Here is a 6,000-nt window from a genome sequence, read left to right as displayed (position 1 = left end):
ATCATGATTCCCATTTTAATTGACAGGGAAACTGAAACAGATAGTTCAAGTACTTTAAGCAATAAGTAGAGGAGACAGAATTTGATCTCAGGCAATCTGAGCCTATCACTGTCTTACAGGATGGCACACTCTGGCTGACATTTTGTTGTATTTCCCTCCAGTCTTTTAAAAATACAGTTTAAAAAAATCAATAGACTTTATTTTCTAGAGCACTAGAAAGATTTACAGAAAAATAGAGCAGAAAGTACAAAGAGTTCCCATATATCCCCTCTCCCCTCCCCTTTGGCCTAGTTTCCCCTATTGTTAACATCAGGCATTAGTGTGGTGTGTTTTTTACAACTGAGGAGCTGATATTGATACATTAAGTCTGAGCTGGCATTAGGTTTCACTGTTTGTGTTGTACATTCAATGGGTTTTAACAGATGCATGCTGATACATATCCACTATTATCGTATCATACAGAATAATTTCCTGCCTTAAAATCCCGTGCTGCACCTGTTCATCCCTCCCTATGCATGTCATTCTTAAGCAGAGTTAATACTACATAAACTAATTTTGCAGTTTTTAAATTAATATTGCATAAGTATTTTTTCATGTCAGTAAAACTTATTTATAAATATTATTTTTAACACTTGAATAACATTCTATATGTGCATGGCTAAACCATAACTAAATTTATTTATTCCCTGTTCTCGGGCATCAAAATTGTGTTCCCAGGATTTTTTTTTTTAAGTCCTGGAATGGAGGACCCTTGACAATTCAACTCATCCTGAATTTAAGTGTGCATTTGTCTACGGATGTGTGTGTCAGCTTTGGCACGTAGGTACAACTGCTGCAATTTCAACATCCTTAACCTGGCTCTGTCGGAAACGTGGAAATTATTGATTCTGTAAGTTATTTCTAGCCTGCCAGAGCACTTGTTCTTGTCCTCTCTCCCACGACCCCAACTTGGCTTTTAGAATAAGTTTTCATCAGTTCCCAAGAAATGAAACATTGTGAATACAAAATGACTAAGAGCATTTCTTTGGACCCTACGCCCCACAGCAGACACAGGCTGCCCCCTGATGCCCCTTCAGGATTAACAAGGATCTGAGAACAAGCAGTATAGAAGTAGGGGCAATAAAGGAAATTGATGTTCTCTGAGATTGATTTGTAAAATATTCTGTATATCTTTTGCCCATTCCCAAATCCCTTCACTTAATTCTAAATTTGATTTTAACAGCCTACAAATTCCTATTGGATTAAATCTTTATGACTCATCTGTATACTTTCAAGTTCCTGTAATTGAAACTTCCATTTATATGTGATTTTCTTATTATTATAGTATTTTTTTTGCACACCAGAGGACACCTGGGTCTGTATTTCAGGAAGGTACATACACCTGTTTGGACTGGCCTAATAGTCAGATTGTCATTAATAAGAAGGAATAAGGCACACAAAATTTAAGCCTCAGGTTTAAGCCTTGCTCTGCCCTCCACCTACAACTCTCTCTCTCTCTTTTCTCTCTCTCTCTGAAACCTGATGCTCAGATAGAAAGTTGGGTTCTAGGCCAGGCGCAGTGGCTCACGCCTATAATCCCAGCACTTTGGGAGGCCAAGATGTGCAGATCACGAGGTCAGGAGATCGAGACCATCCTGGCTAACACAGTGAAAACCCATCTCTACTAAAAATACAAAAAATTAGCCGGGCGTGGTGGCAGGCGCCTGTAGTCCCAGCTACTCAGGAGGCTAAGGCAGGAGAATTGCTTGAACCTGGGAGGTGGAGCTTGCAGTGAGCCGAGATCGCGCCACTGCACTCCAGCCTGGCGACAGAGCCAGACTCCATCTCGAAAAATATAAAATAAAATAAAGAAAGAAAGTCGGGTTCTAAACTGTGTGACTTAGATAATCCCTAGTGCTAGTATTGACAGGAGAAGAACCTAAAGTAGTTAGAAACTAGAAGTGGCAAACTTGAACCGGCAATGGCAAGACTTTGTAAGTCACTGATTTTAATCAAAGAAATGTTTGTCTCACTCATAATGGGCAGTTTGTCTTTTAATTCTGAGAAAGTTAACCTAAAAAGAGTGAAGCACAACCTTAACTTTTGTTTTAATGTGGTCCCGGACCTTCAGATTGAAGAATAAAAATGTATATAACTTGCTTAATGCTTACAATATAGTTTAGATAACTTAGTTGGTTTTTCCAATGAAAATTATTAGGCCACAGTAAAATGCTGGGTTAATCTGTCAGCATTCAGTAGAAAATTCAGGAACTATAATAAATAGGGGAGCCAACAGCCTTTACTGAAAATTAATAAAAATTTTAGTCAAGTGACTAGCAAGAAGCTTTTAAGATCACCATTTGTTACAATCTATTATAAATTTTGCTTTACCTCCAGCAAAAGTTCACATATAAAATTGGAATCATTATTTAAACTGGTTAAATATGTGATGATAACACATCAAATCTCTAGTATCTCACATCTACAAGATTACAACAGACTTCTGAATTTCCTTCCCCTACACCTTAGGCATAGAACAGACTCCCCTCAGCGCAGAGGTTCCCATGGCAGTGATTATTAACCAGGGATGGGACCTAGAAGGGTGTGGGTGACACATCAGAACTGGGTGGGGAAAGGAAGGGTATTGATGTAGCATCTCAGGTGATTCTGAGATACCCCTCATGCGGACATACTACCACTGTTTTAACCGGTGTGCCAGGTTCAATCCTTGCCCAAATGTAATCTCTCCTTCCTCAATACCATGATATGAATTTTTCTTAAATCATTCACTTTATCATCATACTCCCTTTCTTACACACCTTCATCATCTACCAGTTAATGCTCATACTCTTCAGCTTGACTTTCAAGAAACACTGTACCTCTCCCCCCCACCATCATCACAAAGCTTCACAAGATTAGAAGTTGCCTATATCTCCTACTACCCCTTGCCATTACATTACTCTTCCAGAATGCTGCTGGAAAAATCCGTTTATTTCAAAAAAAAATTTTTTTTTTTGGCTTTAACATGTATGGCTTCGGTGGACCCAAGAGTAAACAAAAGCCAGGATCACTATTCTAAGGAGCACAAAAGTCAACTGGAGAGAAGAGAGGAAACTGGCCATTGCAGTCTCATGGGCTGTGTGCTTTGCTTGGGCAGAGAGAGTTGAGCCTTGAGTGATGAGAGGTCAGGGTGGCTTCTGGGAGGAGCCAATTTGACAGCTGAAATCCGAAGGGTGAGAAGGAGTTTGGCAAAGAAAGGGAAGGCAGAACATTAAAGGCAGAAAGGAAAGACTGCATATAAAAAGGTGAGAAGGAGTGACCAGCTCAGGATGGATGAGTCATCTGTGGACCAAATCTGTGCTGGAGATAGTTGACATATCTATTGCTGATAATAAACTGGGGATCACTGAAGTCCAATCACGGCCATGTGGGATATACTTAGAAGTGCTTTAAAACCAGAGAAAGTGTTGACTCAAACCAGTACGTTGAACATGCCTGCTTGCTGGCAATGGACAGAAGGGAACATCCTAGAAGTGTGACAGGTTGTCAAAGTCTGTCTGTGCTTCTTAAGCACTGTCCAAGGGACAGACACATGCATCAGTTGGGCATGAGTACTGTCATCACTAGAGGGGGATGCTCCATGGTGGGGCTGGGAAAGATCTCCATTCTATGTTCCCTAAATAACTTCTCATGCCTGGAGACCTTCATACTGGAAAGAGGCTATCATTATAGCAAACATCAGTATCTGGTCCCTTCCAAAGGCATATTTGCTTTCAAAGAGAGAGTGATTTTACTTTGTAACCAGTTTCTTAAAAACAGTTTAGCATATGGACAGTGCCAAGTGCCTGATTAATGTGTGTGTTCTGACAAGATCAAAATTTGGGCTCTGTAAAACCAAGGACTAGGCTCTGGGCCCTGGTGGCTCCATGGGGCTCTGCCACATGGAAGGTACTAACTAAGAGGTCAGCAGGCCTCCTCTTTAAATGCAATAAGAACAATTTGTGTGTCCTGCTAGTACTGTTACTTGTGTGTTTTGCATCTCCTCTGTCTTCTCCTTGCCTCCATCTCCATCTAGAATGTAACAGGGAGCACTGTGACTCAAAGTGCCATGCTGCAAATGGTTTGTCACCGGTCCAAAACAAGATAAATCCAGAAATTGAGAGTAAGAGTTAGAACATTTTAGAGAAATTTGACAGAGTAATTAATTTCTGTTGAATGTAATAAAATATTGGGATTTGTTTTTATTATGCTGTATGTCTTTGTTTTTTCATTTCATTTTATAGTAATTTATTTCTACAAAAATATTGGTCCATGATGGACTGGTCTTTCACCCCAGATAGTTTGAGAAGTACCAATATAGAGGGTAGGGATCCCTGTTTTACATTGATGGTCTATGACATTCAGTGCCTGTCCAAATGTCAATCCTGCTGCACAGTAGAATCACCTTGAGAGCTGAAAAAAAAAAAAAAAAGTCTATCTCTCTATAGAGAGAAGCTTCAGCTCGACCCTCACCAATTAAATGAGAATTGAGGTGGGATTAGGGTGTGGCAAGGGCATCTGCATTTACTAAAAACTTCCTTGGTGTTTCTAACTTCTGGCCAGGAATTAAATCCTTAATGTGGGTGGTATCCAATCAATGACCACAGGTTGAATGAGTGACTAAAGCATGTCAGCCAGCTAACAACAGGCGTTTATTACACACCTGACAGTGCTGTACCAGGTGGTGAGTAACACATTATAAAGTCATGAAGCTTAATCAAGATTTTCCAATCTGATGATAAAGCTCCTATTGACAAAGCCAATACAAAACAAAGGGCACAGATTAATAAACCTGTAGCATTCACCCACAAATAAAGTAACATTTATACACTATGGATGGATGAAGCCCAACTCTCTCTCTCTCTGTCTCTCAAAAGCAAACAGCATATTCAATAATATTTCACCTAATGGGAAAGAGATTTCCTTAGGCTGGTGTCTCCCCGTTGGTCAGAGAATCCACTAGATGTCACTCAAGGTCCCTCAAGGTTCCCTTTCACAGGCTTTGCGTGGTCTTTAATTACATCAGATCATTTTCCTCACCAAACTTTGTCCCCACAGTCTAAGACTTCTAATGGAAACCATGCAAAATGTAAGGCACAGAATGTGCTGGTTGTTTGATCTCTTTTCATGGCTTTCTCTAGCACTCTAGGGCCACACCATTCATGCATCTATTCAAGAATAGTAACTGAGGGCTGATGTTCTAATAGGACACATTAGTTTAAGCTGTGGTGGAATCATGAGGAGTGAAATAGCCTTGGTTCTGTCCTCACGGAGTTTACAATTTAATCTATGAAAGCACTCTTCATTCTAATTTGTGTTGTTTATTTATTTATTATTTCTCCCTTCAGACCAGAAGCTCTCAAACTTTTTTGGCCACTATATCCAGAGTAAGAAAGAAAGAGATTTTGGCTGGGCATGGTGGCTCATGCCTGTAATCCCAGCATTTTGGGAGGCCAAGGAGGGTGGATCACGAGGTCAGGAGATCGAGACCATCCTGGCTAAAACTGTGAAACCCCGACTCTACTAAAAAATACAAAAAAGTAGCCGGGCGTGGTGGTGGGCACCTGTAGTCCCAGCTACTTGGGAGGCTGAGGCAGGAGAATGGTGTGAGCCCGGAAGACAGAACTTGCAGTGAGCCGAGATCGCACCACTGTACTCCAACCTGGGCGACAAAGCGAGACTCTGTCTCAAAAAAAAGAAAGAAAGAAAGAAAAAGATTTTATATTGCAACCTATATTCACACAAATGCTCAAACACATAACCAAAGTTAAAGCTTCACAGTACAATGCTTATCTTCATGTTGTGTGATACATTCTGATATTTTCTAGTCTATTCCAGTTCCTTTTTTTTTTCAAAATGCTAGTCATGATCCCCCAAATTGATTTCACAACCGACTAATAAGTCACAATTCTAAGAATAAAAAATACTTGACTTGAAGGCAATGGCAACCTCTTGTGCCTAGCAAATAGTAAGTGAGCAATA

Source organism: Papio anubis, chromosome 10 (genome assembly GCF_008728515.1).
Source record: "Papio anubis isolate 15944 chromosome 10, Panubis1.0, whole genome shotgun sequence".
In the NCBI taxonomy this organism is placed as follows: domain Eukaryota; kingdom Metazoa; phylum Chordata; class Mammalia; order Primates; family Cercopithecidae; genus Papio; species Papio anubis.
Note: the sequence above shows the minus strand (reverse complement) of the source record.